Source organism: Puma concolor, chromosome C1 (genome assembly GCF_028749965.1).
Source record: "Puma concolor isolate L17-30 chromosome C1, mPumCon1.1.hap2, whole genome shotgun sequence".
Taxonomy (NCBI): domain Eukaryota; kingdom Metazoa; phylum Chordata; class Mammalia; order Carnivora; family Felidae; genus Puma; species Puma concolor.
This window is the reverse complement of record NC_141674.1, coordinates 78,250,274-78,270,346: the sequence shown is the minus strand read 5'-3', so window position 1 is coordinate 78,270,346 and position 20,073 is coordinate 78,250,274. Positions and strand designations below refer to the sequence as shown.

The 20,073-nt window shown below is 39.6% G+C and overlaps 1 protein-coding gene and 1 long non-coding RNA gene across 7 annotated transcripts in view; one reads left to right on the top strand and one right to left on the bottom strand.

Moving 5' to 3' along the window:
• Positions 1–10,774, bottom strand: part of BRDT (bromodomain testis associated) — a 77,999-nt gene extending 67,225 nt beyond the window's left edge. For 3 of the 6 annotated variants that reach the window (XM_086717531.1, XM_086717535.1, XM_086717533.1), the window contains exons 1-2: positions 9,032–9,124; positions 8,834–8,937 (exon numbers count right to left, since the gene is read on the bottom strand). The gene's annotated coding sequence lies outside the window, so the exon portion shown is untranslated. Of the gene's footprint in view, positions 1–8,833; positions 8,938–9,031; positions 9,125–10,461 lie in introns of those variants that run through there. The other 3 variants (XM_086717532.1, XM_086717534.1, XM_025924787.2) reach the window with 3 other exon arrangements.
• LOC147578169 (uncharacterized) overlaps positions 10,748–20,073 on the top strand; it is a 33,660-nt gene continuing 24,334 nt past the window's right edge. Inside the window, exon 1 of the long non-coding RNA XR_015254873.1 lies at positions 10,748–10,939. This is a non-coding gene — a long non-coding RNA (uncharacterized LOC147578169). The remainder of the gene's footprint in view (positions 10,940–20,073) is intronic.

Below are 20,073 nucleotides of genomic sequence, written 5' to 3'. Positions count from 1 at the left end.
GAACTTCCTTCATTTTATAAAGTTCAATATTTAATTATCTGTATGTCACATTCTGTGTATCCATTCATTTCCTCAACAGACACTTGGTTAGCTTCCACCTCTTGTTTATTATGAATACTGCTATAAACATGGGTGTATAGTTATCTCTTCAAGACCCTGCCTTCATTTCTTATGGATACACTCCAGAAATGCAGAAGTGAGAACTGCTGGACCACACGGTAATTTTTTTTTTTTTTTGAGGAGTCCCATACTGTTTTCCATGGCACCAGCAATATTTTACATTCCCATCAACAGTCTACAGGGTTCCAATTTTCTCCACCTCCTCACAACACTTTTATTTAATTTTATTTTTTTTATTTAAAAAATATATTTTTTTAACGTTTATTTTTGAGACAGAGACAGAGCATGAACGGGGGAGGGGCAGAGAGAGGGAGACACAGAATCGGAAGCAGGCTCCAGGCTCTGAGCCATCAGCCCAGAGCCCGACACGGGGCACGAACGCACGGACCACGAGATCGTGACCTGAACCCAAGTCGGACGCTCAACCGACTGAGCCACCCAGGCGCCCCTAATTTTATTTTTTTAATTACCAGCCATTATAATGGGTGTGAGGTGTTGTGGATCATTTTAAAAATACCAATGACAAATGCCCAGGCCCCTTGGAGACAGGGCTTGCAAATCAGTTTACTCTTTACATATCCCCGGTGCTTGTGATGTATAGCCAGGATTAAGAACCACTACACTGAAGTGAATTAACTTGGAGGCGATTAACAATCTTATAATTTATTTCACTTCATTACACTCTTCTCATGTCATACAAATGTGAACTTTTTAAATTTTTTATTTTTTTTTAATGTTTTTATTTTTGAGAGAGACAGCATAAGCTGGGGAGGGGCAGAGAGGGAGACACAAAATGTGAAGTAGGCTCCAGGCTCTGAGCTGTCAGCAGAGCCTGACACAGGGCTCGAACTTGTGAACCACGAGATCATACCTGAGCTGAAGTCAGAGGCTTAACTGACTTAGCCACCCAGGTGCCCATGGACTACAACCATTAATGTTATTAACAAAGGGGATAGTCTAGTGTTACAACTGAAACTGGTTCTGTTTTGCAATTATTTAAAGTTAACCTATCTTTGGAGTGTCCCAATTACTAGACCCTCTTCTTCACAAAGATAACCACTAAGATAACTTCTTTCCCATAGATTAAATTGTGACTGCTTTTGACCTTTACATAAATGTAGTATTATTTACTATGTATTACACTGCGTATGGCCTTTCATCAATATTATGTTTGAGATTTATCTGTTATTTGTTCGTCTTCATTGCTGTATAGTATATTATGATTGAATTGGACTATACAATCAATCCAACTCATCTTGCAACTTTTGGGTTGCTTACAGTGTCTGACATCTTTGTACATGCTATGAACATGCTTGTGGTGAATATGCACATACATTATTTTGGGTATAAACTCAGAAGTGAAAATGTTGGGTCATAAGTTTTGTATATTCAACTTTAGGAGATACCAGATTTCAAAAATGTACCAATTTATAGGAGCAGCAGTTTGAGAGTCCCACTTATTCCATATCCTTGTTAATATTTAGGGTTAGCAGGGTGCCTGGGTGTCTCAGTTGGTTGAGCCTCTTTGACTCTTGTCATGAGCTCATGGTTTGTGGGTTCCAGCCCGCATCTGGTTCTGCATAAGGAGTGAGGAGCCTGCTTGTCTCCCTCTCTCTGCCCCTCCCCTGTGTGCTCTCTTTCTCAAAAAATAAAAACACAAAAAAAATTGTTTCAATTAAAAAAAAATTATCAGTGCGTTCCATTTTAGCCATTCTGGTGAGCGTATGATGGGATCTCATTGTGATTTTTATATTTCACTGAGGATTCATGATATGAAAAACCTGTTTAATGTCTATTGACCACATGAATATCTTCTTTGTCAATCACCTGCTGAAGTGTCCTACCCATTTTTCTATTCGGTTGTCTGCTATTATCTTACTGATTTTTAGTTCTTCATATAGTCTGAATACAAAACCTTTGTTATGTGTGGTCCAAGTATTTCTCCATGCTTTTCCTTCACAACCTTATTTTAAATAGGCATTTTAAAAAAAATTTTTGTTTTACTTATCTTTGAGAAAGACAGAACACAAGTGGGGGAGGGGCAGAGAGAGAGAGGGAGACACAGAATCCAAAGCAGGCTCCAGGCTCCAAGGTGTCAGCACACAGCCCGATTCGGGGCTCGAACTCACATACCGTGAGATCATGACCTGAGCCGAAGTCAGACACTTACCCAACTGAGTCACCCAGGCACCCCATAAATAGGCATTCTTGTCTGCAATGTTAATCCCTCAGCTATTACTGTTTTGCCACTACCTTGTTTATCTACTGGTTTACTATCTGTCTCCCAAACCCTCTCTCCTGCTTTGTTTGTATTGCTATAGGACAGACTGAGGTCTTGTTTGACTAATGCCTAGGACAGAGCCTACAGAGGCTGAATTAAAGTGTTCAGATTCAGTTTTATGTTAGAGATAGAGAAGATGTGACTTTTTATATAGGGAGAAATAGGGGAAGAAATCAAGAATGTTTTACTTTTGGGGCACCTAGGTGGCTTAGTCTGTTAAGCATCCAACTTTACCTCAGGTCATGATCTCATGACTTGGGAATTCAGGCCCTGTGTAGGACTCTGTGGACAGCTCAGAGCCTGGAGCCTGCTTCAGACTGTGTCTCCCTGTCTCTCTGTCCCTCCCCTGCCCATGCTCTGTCTCTCTCTCTCAAAATAAACATTAAATTAAAAAAAATTTTTTTAAAGAATGTTTTAAGTCTCGTTGCTCAGGAATCTGCCTTAAAAAAAAGATGAATGAGGGGCGCCTGGGTGGCGCAGTCGGTTAAGCGTCCGACTTCAGCCAGGTCACGATCTCGCGGTCCGTGAGTTCGAGCCCCGCGTCAGGCTCTGGGCTGATGGCTCAGAGCCTGGAGCCTGTTTCCGATTCTGTGTCTCCCTCTCTCTCTGCCCCTCCCCCGTTCATGCTCTGTCTCTCTCTGTCCCAAAAATAAATAAAAACGTTGGAAAAAAAAAAAATTTTAAAAAAAAAAAAAGATGAATGAGTGACTTAATGAATGCGTATCAGTTAAAAAAATGCCTTTTCCAAACCTGTTCCCCTCATCAAAACCTCAACTCCACTATACCCTTTTGCAAAGGATCTCAGTTTATAAGAGAAACCCTTTATTTAAAAAAAAAAATTTAACATTTATTTTTGAAAGACAAAGACAGAGCACTAGTTGGGGAGGGGCCGAGAGAGAGGGAGACAGACAGAATCAGAAGCAGGCTCCAGGCTCTGAGTTATCAGCAGAGCCCGCTGTGGGGCTCGAACCCACAAACCGAACCGTTAGATCATGACCTGAGCCGAAGTTGGATGCTTAACCAACTGAACCACCCTGGTGTCCCGAAGAGACACCCTTTAAAAATTACTTTCCCTTGACTTCTTTTATTTCCTGCTATTTCCTCTTACGTCATAAGTGCCTCCCCTTTTCCATGAAGATCTTTCCCCTTTTCCAGAATCCTATTATTTCATTAATAATTCCTTTATTTCTGCTATTGTAGGTTCCTTTTTTAATTAGGTTTAAGAAAGTTTTCCTCTAAAGATTATACAATACATAATTATATTTCCTGCTCTTAAGACTATATTTTCTATAGTCTTATTTGTAATTAAGTCTTATTTGTAATTTGCCTTTACAAATTAGTTATTTATAATTAATTTCTGCTAGTATTTATGTCTGTAGGTATGCTCTAGTCAGCCTTAAATTTTTTCCTTAAAAACACCTTTCCACACAAAAACCTGCACACAGTTGTTTATAGCAGCTTTATTAAAACTTTGCCAAAACTTGGAAGCAACCAAGATGTCCTGCAGAAGGAGAATGGATAAACTGGGAAACATCCAGAAAACGGAAGGTTATTTAGCGCTAAAAATAAAAGAACGATCAAGCCATGAAAAGACATGGAGGAATCTTAAATGCATATTAAGCAAAATAAGCCAATCTGAAAAGGCTACATACATACTGTATGATTCCAACTATGAGATTCTGTAAAAGGCAAACTATGGAGACAGCAAAAAGATCAATGGTTACCAGGAGTTGGGGAGAGGGAAGGAGAAAAAGATGGAGAGCACAGAGGATTTTTAGGGCAGTGAAAAGACTTCATATTAGATCATAATGATGGAAACATGCCATTATACATTTGCCCAAACCCTCAGAATATACAACACCAAGAGTGAACTCTAAAGCAAACAAAGGACTTTGGGTGATAATGAGCTATCATTGTAGGTTCACCTACATATTTTGCCAAAAATATCTAACAATCTTTTAGATTTAATTTTCATGTAACAAAATTAAAGGGCTAGGACATCTGGGTAGCTTAGTGGGTTGAGCATCTGACTCTGTTTCGGCTCTGGTCAGGATCTCACGGTTTGTGATTTGGAGCCCCATGTCAGGCTCTGTGCTGACAGTGCAGAGCCTGCTTGGGATTCTCTCTCTCCCCCTCAAAATGAAATAAATAAACTTAAAAAAAAAATTAAAGGGCTAGAGCTGCACTGTCCAATATAACAACCTCTAGCCACATGGAAGTATTTAAGTTCAAATTAACCAAAATTTCCTAAGTCAAAAACTCATCCACATTTCAAATGCTCGACAGCCATAAGTTATAAGTCTATTGGCTACTATATGGGACAATGCAGCTATAAAACATTGTTATCAGTGCAGGAAAGTTCTGTGGGACAGTGCTAGAAAAAAAAAGAAACAAAACCATTAAGAAAACAGACAATGTAGAATATATAAAATTCTATAAGACAAATGACCTAAAACAAGTAAAAAAAGACAAATGGTCTGTCTTTTATAAAAAGATTATAAAAGAAAATGTCTGAAGACATAACAGAACTCAATTTTATCATCCTAGATCAAATATTGGTTTGAGATCAACTATTAAATATATTTTGGGGACAACTAGGGAAAATTATGGAATTGTTCATTTTGACAGGTTTGAGAATACATTAGGATAGATATGAGAATAGTATAGTGATTATGTAAGAAAAGTGTTTAAATGTATGCTCAAAAAATTTGATGTGAATAACAACATTAAAATAGGTTCTAAATGATTTGGGAGAAAAACCTATATACACAAGCAAACAGGGCAAAATATTGACAATTGTTGGTAGATATACAGGTGTTCTTGGTCTATTTTTTCTATATATTGGAAATTTTAAGCAATAAACTTATGGTACACTGTGGCTGAAGGCTGCAGATGGACTGATCATGAACAAGAGCTCTGATTTATCATTGGGCAAAAGAATAATTATTTCCTTTATAAAATATTCTTTGTAATTACCCCAGTCTTTCTGTTAAATGTATTTTAATCTTCCATTTCTTATTAAAAAATTTTAATTTTTTAATGTTTATTTATTTTTGAAAGATAGGGAGGGAGGGAGAGAGAGGGAGAAATAGGGAGAGAGAGAGACAGAAAGGGAGACAGAACCCAAAGCAGGCTCCAGGCTCTGAGCTGTCAGCACAAAGCCTGACATGGGGCTCGAACTCACAAACTGTGAGATCATGACCTGAGCCGAAGTCAGATGCTTGACTGAGCAACCCAGGCACCCCCTTATCTAAAAAAATTTTTAAAGGAGTTGTGGTGGGGGCACCTGGGTGGCTCAGTCGGTTAAGTGTCTGACTTCAGCTCAGGTCATGATCTCCCAGTTTGTGAGTTCAAGCCCCGCGTTGGGCTCTATGCTGACAGCTTAGAGCCTAGAGCCTGCTTTGAATTCTGTGTCTCCCTCTCTCTCTCTGCCCCTCCCCTGCTCATGCTGTGTGTCTGTCTCAAAAATAAATAAAACATTAAAAAAATTTTTTTAAGGAGTTGTGGTATTTTATATTTGGCAAATTTCTGTTAGCTGACACGATTCTACTTTCTCTAAAGCCTTTCTTTTATTATTAATCCTAATAATCTTATTATTAGTTTTTATTAGAAAATGTTCTCAGTACTAGAAAACAAAATGCCAGCATAATAGTTCAGCAACACAAACCCCCAAAAGATTTTCACCTTATTTGATATAATGGTAGGTTCTAATCAGCTGAAAGGTGTCACTTACTTATACTCCAACATGATTAAACTATGGAGTTACAAGTATACTGCCAAATATACATAACCTGTAGCCTCTCTTATCTCTGTGAAAGTTCACTGTTGTTTCCAATGTTCATGGTGAGTTGTCATTTTATTATTGTTTCTGCTTTCAGACACTTTTTATCCATGGAAAGACAGCAAAGGCAGATGAAATCTTACCTCATCTCTTAAGAATTCATCTCTTAAGAATGAGAATTCATCTCTTAAGAATCTCTATCTCTTAACAATTCAATGTTACATAACAACCACCACTGACAATTGCACAAAGACAATGTAACAAATTCTGAAAAGTTCTGGTTTACTTTAAGATAATCACATAATTAGTATCACCTTGTCAGATCATTCTATGGTTCCATGAACAAATTGGCTGAAAATCAGATGTTTATTTTATTTTATTTTCTATTTTAGAGAAAGAGCACATGCAAGCAGGGGAGAGGGACAGAGAAAGAGAATCCCAAGCAGGCCCCACACTCAGCACAGAGCCCAATGCAAGGCTTCATCCTATGATCCTGGGACTGTGACCTGAGCTGCAATCAAGAGACACTCAATTGAGCCACCCAGCTGCCCTGAAAATCAGACCTGTTTTGTTCACTTAATAGCTCATTATAAAATAATCTTTTGAGGGGCGCCTGGGTGGCGCAGTCGGTTAAGCGTCCGACTTCAGCCAGGTCACGATCTCGCGGTCCGTGAGTTCGAGCCCCGCGTCGGGCTCTGGGCTGATGGCTCAGAGCCTGGAGCCTGTTTCCGATTGAGTCTCCCTCTCTCTCTCTGCCCCTCTGCCGTTCATGCTCTGTCTCTCTCTGTCCCAAAAATAAATAAACGTTGAAAAAAAAAATAAAATAATCTTTTGAGTTTTGGAAAAATTCTTAAGGATGATATACTATTTATAGACTTCATTAAAAAATGAGTTTATTTGAATTTTAACATCCACGTGGCATACAAAGTTTCCTTTCCCATTCTTGTTCCTTAGCCAACTAGGACCCCTCCTTACTGTTAGCAGTTTCTTGTGCATCCTTTTAGAAACTTTTTTACACTTAATTCATATTAGAAATGGTCCCAGGGCAGCTCCATTTTTAAGTTCATTTATTTTGAGAAAGAGAGAGAGGAAGAGGCAGAAAGAGAGGGGGAGAGAGAATTCCAAGCAGGTTCCTCACTATCAGTGCAGAGCTTGATGTAGGGCTTCACTTCACAAACCATGAGATCATGACCTGAACAGAGATCGAGTCACTTGCTTAACCAAATGAGCCTCCAAATACCCCTAGCCCCTCTATTTTTAATGGCTTCCCATTAAATATATATAATGTTGCAATCAATATCCTCATAAATACATCATTGCTTACATCTGCCAATACCTATTAGAGATATATATATATATATATATTTTGGCCTGGCCTTTGGATATATTTCTATTAATGATTTTTAGGACAACACTTTTACATATTGCTATATGTTTAATTGCCGTTGAGAGATTCTAATTTATATCTCTACCAACAACATACAAGAATAAAAATTTAAACTTCTAAGAAACAAAAGTCTTTGAAGTGGTTGTGAATATTCGTCATTCCTGACAAAAGTTATAAACGAAGCCAAAGGTTTCCTGAAATGCACACATAAGCTAAAACATGTTTCCAAAATGTTACAAGAAACATACAAGTTCACCTCAAATTCAATGTAGGCACAGACATATCAGGAAGAGTCTGATCTCTTTGGCAAAAACCAACTTCTTGAGTTTGCCAAGAAAAAAATGTTTACAAAATTCTTCAATTATTACCACCTCAATGGTGCAAGTATTAAATTGTATTGCGCTATATGCTTACTGAAGTCTCAAGGAATTGAGCTGATTGAAAAACAAAATAATTGGGCACCTGGGTGGCTCAGTTGGTTAAACATCCGACTTCGGCTCAGGTCATGATCTCACGGTCTGTGAGCCCCGCGTCGGGCTCTGTGCTGACCGCTCAGAGCCTGGAGCCTGTTTCAGATTTTGTGTCTCCCTCTCTCTCTGCCCCTCCCCTGTTCATGCTCTGTCTCTGTCTCAAAAATAAATAAACGTTAAAAAAAATTTTTTTTTAAAAAGCAGCCAAACTGTTAAAAAAAAAAAAAAGAAAAACAAAATAATGTAAATTAATATATTTTGAACCTAAGACTCAATTTTGGATGGAACTGAACTTTGAGGTTTTGAATAAAGATTGTTCAAAACCATCTTCCATCATTTCAATAAATAGCACAGAATAAGTTATTCTGCTGTGTGGTACTTCTGGTTGAACTTCATGGTAGATTTTACACATGCAGGGAAGCAGTACAGCAAGGAACTCAAGAGTTTGATTCTGAATACCACGTGGTTCCAGGGCTCAGAAAGGTCAAAGACAATCCACCCAGTGTGAGCTCAAATAGGGACTCCAAATCCTGCCTCATCAAATGAGCAGTCTCCAATTCAAGGGAGAAAATGGTTTCTTCAAATTAAAATCAGGCTTCACTTAAAGTCAAACAGATAATTTCTAGAAAATGTATACTCTTCACAATGATTCAATCTTCTCATCTACTCCTTTCATTCTAGAAATGGGACACCTTCCCTGTCTAGAACTTGGTTCCCAGGTACTCTACATAATGAGATAACAATGGTCCTTGATCTCTCTTGCTTGTATCATCAACATTTCTATACTAGCTTACCCTCCATATACACTTTCTCAAGTCTCCTTAAAAATTCTTCTCTTGATCTTATTGTCTCCTTGAAGCCTCAGTCTTCTCTCTTCTATACCTCACACCGGAGCATCCTAAAAAATGACACTGTTTTTACTCCCCACCTCACACTCAATTCTGTCCCAGCCATGCCTCTAAAATTCCCCCTACACTAAGGCTAATACTTACCATACTTAGTTGTTAAATGGATTCTTTTTGAGTTACATCTTACTTGACCTCTCAGCAATATCTGTCACTAGACTATCTTGACTCTCTTGAAATTCTTATCAGGTTTCCAGGATACCACTATTTTTTTCCCCCAGATTCTATTTGTTCTTTTATTACATACTTATAAAGCACCTACAATGGTGCCAAGCACTGAACTAGGAATTGAGGATACAGTCTCTTTATAGAGACTTACAAATAGGTAATTACAACAGGATACCGATAATTACTGCTTTGACAGAGATAGGAACTGGGTGATACGGGAACAAATGGAGTCAGGCTGGAAATCCAGAGGATGTTATCTCCTTCATCATCATTTTCTGCTAACCTATTAATATCCTCCAGGGTTCTTCCCTTGCTCTTTGGGTTTTTTTTTTTGTTTTTGTTTTTTAAACTCCATCTACACACTCCCTGACTCTGGGATATAAATTTACATATTCCGAGTACATAGTGTATTTCTATTTTCGATCCCCCAAACCACTTTTTTTGTTCAATCACTTGTTACTCCCACCTGAATTGATACAAAAGTGAGGTTTTGATTTTTGTTCAGTAATTTACAACCACACTGTTCAACCCACTGCTGTTCGTGATATACACATATATAAACCCCCTTGCCTATCTCCTTAGACTCATATTGCTACTATCCTAATCCCCAACCCGCCTAAGCCACACCCAAAAATTTACACTTCTTCACTGACCACCCCCCCACCCCCACTTTGTGCTCACACCTGTCCATGGTTTTGAAATTTTTCTCCTGCTTACCAGAGCTCCTCCCATCACTCTTTAGGCTAATTTCTATCTGTCTTTCAAGACCCAGCTCATTTATCACTTCTACCCAGATACCTCCCCCATCCCCTTCTACCCACTCGGGTCCTTCCCAAGGGTCCCAAAGCACCACATAGATACTTGTAGATACTTCATCTGAATTCTTAACGTAAGCCAGTACCTTGAGGTTAGGTGAGCCTGACCTGCCGCACTCAACAGAGGATTAATTAGGCATGTTAAGAGATTAATAATGTTAAACGAATAAATAAAGGAATAAATCAAGGCTGGGGATCTTCCTGTCCCAAACGATGATACCCAGGATGAACAATAAAATGCCAGCAACAGCTAAAGCTCCGTACTTTATTCTGCACACCCAAAACTACAGTACATCTAGAGACCCACCAATCCTAGGCCTAAGAGCTGCACAAAGACCAGGAATGTTTTTCAAGAGTTGGGAGTAGGCGGTTGCATAACCGGAACGTCACCCCCTCGCCCTAACCTCCTTCTTCCCACCCCTTCCTTGCAAAAAATGCCAAAGCGTTTAAGAGGAAGGTCCCAGTTTTTAAAAGGGTCCACTGGGGCAACAAGCTTGCAGTTGGTAAGCCAAAGAAAAGCAACTGGCAGCTCACCTGGGCAGCAACGCACGCACCGGTAAGGCCTCCCCAACTGCCTCGCCAGTCGCAGTGTTGATGGGGGAGGGGAGAAGAGAAAAAAACGGTTGTTTCCTACTCAGGGTCCCGCCGAGGGCCCGGATCCCAAAGCAATGCTCCAGGTAGAGGCTCTGTCACCTTTGGTGAAAAAAACCTTATGTGATCGTCCCCTCCAGCTTGCACAAGATGAAGCGGTGCGAGGTAGCAGTCCTTCACCGACCGTCGCCGCCAGCTCTCGCCCTAATGGCGGCGGCCACTAGCCGGCAGCGACAGGCGCCTTTATGGGGGACCTGCTGCAGGCGGCCCGCCCATTGGCCTGAGCGTGTCACGTGGCCACGCCTGGAGCCCGGCGGCGGGTAAAGTGCGCGAGGTATCAGCTCCGCAGTCCGGCTTTTGCCGAGGTTCAAGGTCTTTCACCTTGGGAGTGCACGTTTGTTGAGCCTTTACTGAATGCCAGGTATGGTGCAAAGAGCTGGGGGTTTAGGAGAAGGAGTGCCACCCAAGAGTTTATCGTTAAAACAATTCAATGCATTAGACCTGTGTTGTTTTGGGGGGGGAGGGTGTCCTGAGTTTTGGCTTGCATTGTTTTCGTCGTTTTCGTACTTTTCTCCAGTTCCCCCCAAAGTTCGCATCTCTTGCACGTAGTGAATGCTCAGTATTAGATAGCAGGTGAGGTGGGAGCCCACATGAGCTCATTGGTTTTAAAATGGCACTCGAGCAGCTTAAAGACAGCTGCGTAAAGAGAGTGATTTAAGATTTTGAGAGTCTTGGCGACTACCTCCTTTTTATTTGTGGACGTGTGTTAGACGAGTGTATTTAACACCGAAGAGTCAATACCGTAGCGTATACTTGGTTTAGATTTGATGTTTGTGTTCTTGTTTTTGTTGTTTAAACCCTTATTAGGTAGGAAAAAGATTGGAACTAGGGTGTGATCTAGGTATAGACCTAGGGTGTGACCTTTACGCTGGGAAAGGCCTCAGGGAAGTCAAAGGAAGTAAAATCCAGGAATGACTCTGTGCAAATCTTGTTCAGCTGTCAACTTTTTGGCTCTCCTCCTGAGAACCAATATAAGGGAGAAGCGCATAGTCCACACTCCAGTGATCTTTTAAAAAGCTAAATCTCATCTTGTTAACACCCTTAAAACCTTTCAATTACTGTCCATTACTTTTAAGATAAATATCAAAACCTTTTAGATGAACTACAAGAGGGGGCACCTGGGTGGCTCAGTGGGTTAAGCATGCGACTCTTGATTTTGCTGCAGGTCATGATCTCACAGGCTCAGGTCCTAGATCTCACATCAGAGCCCAGGCATTGGGCTGTGTGCTGATGGCCTCAGGGCCTGCTTGGGATTCTGTCTTTCCGTCTTTCTCTGTCCCCCTCCCCCACCCCATGCACACACGGGCTCTCTTTCAAAATAAATAAACTTAAAAAAAAAAAAAAATGCTACAAGGCCTACCTGACTTCTCTATCTCCAGCTCCAACCACCCCACCAACAGTTCCCGTATTTCCAGCCACACTGACTTTTTAGTTCTTTCCAGTACCCTATTACTCTCTCCTCCCTTCCTTCCCCCTCTCCCCCCAGGGCTTCTACGCTGGTTTCTTCTCTCTACTCCCATCCTACCCTCAGGTCTCAGCTCAGTCATTTCCTCAAGGAGGCCTCCACTAGATTGGTCTTCCTATTATACACTCTCATTACAACCATATTACATAGCACCCATTACGATTGTAATTTTACAGCCAGGCAAATAGTTAATGTCTATATTCCCCACTACACAGTAAGCACCATGAATGCAAAGTATCAAAAGTCAGAGTGTATTATCATTAAGTACATTATCCTTTGATCCTGCCAAGTTTTAAGGACTGTGACAAATCAGATTTGAATTAAAGGTGGGGGAGGTAGTGAGGGGGAGAGTGACAAAAACAGATTTGAGTTTTTTAAAGAAACTTAAAATGGTTGTAAAATGGAGAATGTGGAGAATGGGTTTATTTGGGAGGTAGACTCCCAAAGATTTGCTGTTAGAGTGGATGTAAAGATGATATGGTGTTTCTGGCTTGAGCATTTGGAGGAAGGCACCATTTACTGGAAAGGGAATTGTAGGAGGGGAGCAAGTTTGGGGGAGGAGGAAGATAATGAGTGCAGTTTTGAACATGAATTTAGGGTGCCCATAAAATATCTGGATAGAGGTTTTGAATGGTGAGTTTATTATACAGCTCAAAATTCAGTCTAAGTTAAAGATGGGAGAGGAAGGCAGGAAAGAAGTTACAAGAGTAAAATAGTTTTGAATATTTTTCAATAGTTTTGAAATAATGTTTATGGAGAACAGGAGAAAAAATTGACTGGGAAAATGTCTTAGTAAGACATATCTGAGACAGTTAAGATGGAGAAATTTGTAATTGTTCATGGAGAAGATAATTGCTTTTCCCCAGTATTGAGATTTTCCAGGGAATGTGTGACAGATAATACAGAAAAGTTGCTTCGCTTCTAAATTATTGGTAAAAAAGTGGCTGAAGACCAGTAACAGTATAATACAGTAAGACTAAGATATCACAAGTCTATTCTGTGACATAAAATAGTTGTAATTATGGGGTTTTTTTAGAAAAACATAAATTTCCATTTTAGTTTAAATCAATATATCACATGAATATAGATGAAAGACATTTTCAACTTTCCATCTTACATTCTAGCATCACATTCAACAAGAGGAAGCCCATCTTTCTGGTCTCCTATGGATTTACAAGGATCCCCAGATAACTGAGAGAATTTAAAATTTTTTTTTTTTCAACGTTTATTTATTTTTGGGACAGAGAGAGACAGAGCATGAACAGGGGAGGGGCAGAGAGAGAGGGAGACACAGAATCGGAAACAGGCTCCAGGCTCTGAGCCATCAGCCCAGAGCCCAACGCGGGGCTCGAACTCACAGACCGCGAGATCGTGACCTGGCTGAAGTCGGACGCTTAACCGACTGCACCACCCAGGCGCCCCTGAGAGAATTTAAATTTACAGGGTGTCTAGGTGGCTCAATTGGTTAAGTGTCTGACTCTTGATTATCTGGCTCAGGTCTGAAGTGGGTTGAGTGCTGGGTGTGGAGCCTTGTTGGGATTCTTTCTCCCTCTCTCTCTACCCCTCCCCCACTCTGTCTCTTTCTCTCAAAATAAATAAACATAAAAAAAGAATTTAAATTTATAAATGGTTTTGTATAGGAATTTGGAAGCAATTTAATACAGCTATAGAGGATAATTTGTTACTAAAAATAAAAATATGTTAACTCTGTATTGCTAAATCTGAAAGTCAGCTCTTGCTAGTTCTTTCTTCTCAATGTTGGAATTTCCAATGCTCACTCCTTGGACCTACTCCCTACTGAAACACCCTTAGGAACATCACATCCAGTCTCAAGGCTTATCTGTCCTTGGCTCCCAAATTTACATGTCTATCTTGAACCCTTTTCCTGAACTCCAGACTCATACTTCCAACTGCCTACTGCATATCTCCATGTGGAAAGTCTAATGAACATCTTAAACTTGGTATTTATGTCCAGACCTGAGTTCCTGATAATCCCCCTTCAAACTGCTCTGCCCACAGTCTTCCACATCTCAGTGTATGGCAGCTCCAGTCTTATAATAGTTACTTAGGCTAAACATTTCAGGACTCCTGGGTGGCTCAGTTGGTTGAGCGTACCACTTCAGCTCAGGTCATGATCTTGCAGTTTGTGAGTTCGAGCACTGCATTGGGCTTTGTGCTGACAGCTCAGAGCCTGGAGCCTGCTTTGGATGCTTTGGATTCTATGTCTCCTTCTCTCTCTGCCCCTCCCCCACTTGTGCTCTGTCTCCCTCTATCAACAATAAATAAACATAATAAAAATTAAAAATTAAAAAAATTCAGTCATCCCCTGTCTCACATCTTACAGCCAATCAAGTTTAAAAGGATTTGATTCATCAGCAAATCTTTGTGGCTACATTTTCACAACCTATCCAGAATCCAAACTAGTCCAAGTCCATATAATGTTTCATCTAGTTTATTGCAGCAGACAGATCGCCAATGCTTCTGCTTCTCCCTTTGGTCTTCTTCAGTCTAGCCTCAATACAGCAATAGAATGATCTTGGTAATCATCTCACGTCACTCCACTCCTCAGAACTTTTCAATGGCTACCCATGTCCCTCATAGTGAAAAAGTCTTTCAGTGATCTCCAAGGCTCTACACCATCTGCCTATTAGTTGACAAAGCATGAGAAAATGTTTTGAGTCAAATAACACATACACTTAACTCAAGGGGAGGTATGGCTTGTAGTCCCAGTCTTGCTTCCTCCCTATTCAATTTCATAGTTGAAAACTTTGACCTTTTACTTACTTGCCTTAGATATCAATATTTTTACCAGCAGAGTTTCCATTCTATTTTATTTTTTTTTTAATTTTCTTTTTTTTGAACGTTTTATTTATTTTTGGGACAGAGAGAGACAGAGCATGAACGGGGGAGGGGCAGAGAGAGAGGGAGACACAGAATCGGAAACAGGCTCCAGGCTCTGAGCCATCAGCCCAGAGCCTGACGCGGGGCTCGAACTCACGGACCGCGAGATCGTGACCTGGCTGAAGTCGGATGCTTAACCGACTGCGCCACCCAGGCGCCCCTCCATTCTATTTTAAAAGTAAAATTAAACGAGGGGCACCTGAGTGGCTCAGTCAGTTAAGTGGCCGACTTCGGGTCAGGTCATGATCTCAAGTTCAGGCCCCTCATCGGGTTGTGTGCTGACAGCTGGGATCCTAGAGCCTACTTCAGATTCTGTGTCTCCCTCTCCGCCCCTCCCCTACTTGTACTCTGTCTCTCAAAAATGAATAAACATTAAAAAAATTTTTTAAAAAGCAAAATTAAACGAGTTTTTAAATGTTAAACATTTTAACAAAATGTGTAATGTTTTTCCATAGGTATAAAGCTTGTAATTTCCTTTATCAAATTTATTTTGGAAATAGCATTAAATATAATTGAATATATATTTCTCAAATGTAACTTAAATGTGTAGAAGATTGAAATTTGGATGTGAATGTACATGTGTAACAAACAATGAGTTATCTTAATATAATCATTTCAAATAAAGATTACAAATAATTTTGGGGAGGTGGGCAGTAATCATGAGCCCCATCTGTGAGAAAAGAGCCACAAATTTTATATAGTAGTACCACAAAGCTTGAGTTTAGTTAATCAGCTTAAGAAGATTTATTTGTAAGATTTGGTCCCATTAACCCTGTCAATCAAGATTTTGTAAATAATAAAATCACAATGGAAAATACTAAAAGTTAATTTTGCATCTACAATGCTGAAACTATATGATATAAAGAATTTCTGGGGCGCCTGGGTGGCGCAGTCGGTTAAGCGTCCGACTTCAGCCAGGTCACGATCTCGCGGTCCGTGAGTTCGAGCCCCGCGTCGGGCTCTGGGCTGATGGCTCAGAGCCTGGAGCCTGTTTCCGATTCTGTGTCTCCCTCTCTCTCTCTGCCCCTCCCCTGTTCATGCTCTGTCTCTCTCTGTCCCAAAAATAATTAAACGTTGAAAAAAAAATTAAAAAAAAAAAAAAAAAGAATTTCTATCAGCATAAAAAATATAAATCAGGTCCAGTAGGAAGTTACAGAGAATCTGTGAAAAGGCTATAACCTAATCTGGAAGTCCTCAGAAATTCCCAGCCCTCTAGAGTAACAATGGTGCTTCTCTGTTTGGCTTTAATTGCACTTTCAGGCTCTTTATGAGAAGACCCATTATGAAGTGTCCATTTGTCCAAGTCTAGATTCCTAAAGGACTGAAGAGGGGTGTTGATGAGCCACATAATCCAAAATAAAAATGGAGGATCAAATTTCAGTGGGGCTTCTGATTTCCGTCCCAGGACAGTATTAGGAACTTAAGGACTCTGACAATCCTGCACCTCCTCACTTACACAGGAATCAGTCAGTAACCCATTAATCCTATCACCTTTTTGCTATCCTTCCACCTACTGTCCCCTATTCCCTTCTTATCCAGCTTTCGTATTACAGCCAATCATAATAATCCCTTCTTGCAATCACTCCTAACTCCTCTACCTCCTCTTCCTTATTTCATGCTTGGGAAGATTACAACGTTCATTAAACCCTTATTAAACCTTAAATTTAATCCTTTTTAGGTCTACATCTACTCTTTGCCTTACAGTTTAGTGTGACTGAAGGAAAGGTCACAACAATGCTTGTCAAGCTGCCTTTTAAAGAAAAGAACAGCTACCACTGCCATCCCCGCACTCCCGAATCATTTTGTGTGCTATAGTTTTCTCCATAGCACATATAACCATCTGATACATTATAGAATCGTTTACTTAATATATCTCTCTCTCCATAGAATGGAAGCTCGGAAAAGAAATTTTTGTCTTTTGGGGTGCCTGGGTAGCTCAGTTGATTAAGTGTCCCTTCGGCTCAGGTCATGATCTTATGGTTGCTGAGTTAGAGGCCCGCATCCAACTCTCTGCTGTCAGCACAGAGCCAGCTTCAGATCCTCTGTCCTTGTCTCTCTCTGCCCCACCCCCTCTCCTGCTCGTATGTTTTTTTCTCTTTCAAAAGTAGGTGATGGGCACTGGATGTTGTATGGAAACCAATTTGACAATAAATTTCATATTAAAATAAATAAATAAAATAAAAAAATAAACATTAGAAGAAATTTTTGTCTGTTTTGTTCACTGCCTTATCCTCAGTACCTATTAGAGTATCTGGCACATAGCAGGTATTCAATTAATAGTGGTCTAATAATGAATAAATGATTTATGCCTAAAGACCTACTCTTCACCAAAAGGGACAAATATGTAAAGTGATATATATTTCTCAGTTGAGAAATCCACTGTCCAAAGTGAAAAGTAAGAGATGGTGCCCTGACTTATGCTTGAGAAGAGGCCTGAAGTTCCCTGACATGGCCTGTATTAAGTACAGGAGACTATCTTGTATTGGAGTGGGTTAGGGAGTTCCTAAATATTTGCTGGTGTTGCCCAGCAATTTAAACAGGCTACCAGCTTTCAAATGTCATTGAAATTATGAAAACTCTATGGATCTAAACCCCTACCAATTGGCTGGAAATTGGCACATATATTTTCTATTGTACTGAAAAAGCAAAGAGACCACAGGAAAAATTTACGTGTGTAATAATGACCGGTCTTTTGGCTCCTTTCAACAATTATAATCCATATTAGGAGACTGAAGAAGATCCCTTCAGTGATCCAGTGGGTCTTTCCCATATCTGAACTCTTTTATCAGAACTAAAATAAGTTATTCAAAAGGGCGAAATTCCCCTCTGACAGAATCAGAGAAAGAGCCATTAGTAAAATGAGATCACTTAAATTCAAAGGAAACCAGACCTTTTTGTCAAGATTCTTTTGTTGTCTACTCATTGCTTATTCTTTGTTTCTTAGGAGCCTTTTATGTTAACTTTAGTGAATTCTGACCCCTTGTCCTGACCTAATACATTCTAGGGATTCGTTTCTATTGGAGAATTGCACGTTGTAACTCAGCCACTTCCTAAATTGTTATTGGCACATAGGTAATTTTTACAGTGTACACAAAGGCTCCTCAGAGAAAAATAAGCAACAGAAGGATTTTATTTTGACGAAGTGGAGTACAGATCATGAAAGGGGAGGAAATTCTTATTCACTCATTTTGGTTAGTTTTCCTTTGAATTTGTTTTACTTTGAGAGCTAATTATTGACATGTAGATAAATTTTTACATGTTATTAGTGGTTAAAAAAAGGATTTTGACTATGTTTAAAATGGTAAAATTTTTTATTTAAAAATTTTTTATATAGCTGAATCTATAACTTCTATGTATTCACCTAGAAATGCTGAGGTTTGAAGTCAGAATTAATAATGCCTATATTTCTTTCTTTTTTTTTTTTTTTAAGATTTTTGTTTGTAAGTAATCTCTATACTCAGTGTTGGGCTTGAACTCACAACTCTGAGATTGAGAGTCACATGCTCCACTGACTGAGCCAGCCAGGCACCCCATTAATGCTTGTATTTAAGAAATTTTTTTGAGTGTCGTTGACACACAATGTTACACACATTAGTTTCAGGTGTACAATGTAATGATGCATCTCATCTCTATAGCTTATGCTGGGCTGGCCAAAGTGTAGCTACCAACACTGTTACAGTATCAATGCTTATACTTCTTTATCCTAAGTTCTACCAGAAGATGAAGCAATTCAAATTATAAGTAATGAGATAATGTGTTATAACCTATGATCCCTCAAGCTAATAGAATAAGCAAATTGTCTCTCGAAAGTACAGTAAGGTAATATAATTTTAGAGAGATAATGCTACTTATTTAAAACCCGTATATGCCTTTCATTCTATTTTAATCAATGTTGTTACTGTCTCTTTTATAAGCGAAAGTCTCCAATGCGATAATTGTTGAAAATGAACAGTTTTGTTGTTTTTTTTTCACTATCATCTATTTAACAAATACTTGAGTATAGAAATCTAATAGGTGTATGCTTTTTATACTTTTGAATGGCATTCAAAGAACTTATTAAGTTCAATTTTTAAGAAGTCTTAGAATCCCAGATGATAAGTTTCAGCTGTAGGGCTTTGGATTGTGTCTATGGGCTATGCTCACGCCTTATGCTCACGCCTAAGTATGTAGGGAACCTCTAACCAGGCCCTGCGGGGCACTCTGCACAAAAAAAATGAGGTCAGTAGCATGAAGGACTCTGGGCTCTGAAGCATTTGGAACAGGGTTTTACAACTCTTTCCCAATATTAGATCCTTTTTAGGCAAAGGATCAGGGAAAGAGAAACCGGAAATGAGGTCATCCAGCTGGTTTGATAAAAAAGAGAAGGGCAAAGGGACCAGAGTTACAACAGGGAAAAGCAGGTCAACAAACTCAGGCGAAGGGGAAGGAAGAGGGATGTGATCAGAGAAAGGAAACTCCCTTTGAAGCCCTGGAGGTCATGCAGTTCTGAGTGAAGGCTGGGTCCCAGGTGGATGGGTGAAAAACGGTAGAAATGAAAGTCTCTGGAGTTGAGATTGAGAAACAGGGAGGCAAGAGTGTCCTGGAAGGAAAAGCCATCTCTGCTCTTCTCTTTCTAGCTGTATTCACTCATTTCCTTGTATTTGTGTCTTCTCTATCTCTGGTGCCTTCCTTTAGTTCACTAAGTGCAAAAACACGTAAATAACAGCTGATGGCATAAAGTCTAGGTTTTTCATTAATGCTGATTTTACTTAACATGGAATCTGTGTTGAAATGCTGCAAATCAATGGATTAAAGTGTGGGAAGAACTCACTGGTGAGTGATTTGAGATGCTTCACAGACAATAGCAATAAAAAACAGAGTCACAGCATCATGAAATTATTACATGTTTAATTCTCTTTCACCCCTTGTTAAACCCAAGAGAATAGGTCAGTTTGTTGCTGCTTTGTCTTGAATACAAGGCTCAAGAAATAGCATATAAGGGATACCCTGGAGATTCTGATGTACACATCCATAAATAACATTTAGAAAATACTGGCATAGACCAATCCAGTTTGTGTGTGTGTATGACCAGGTATCCCATGAGTAAAAATTTTAGCATACACCCATAATATTTAATGTAATAAGTGATA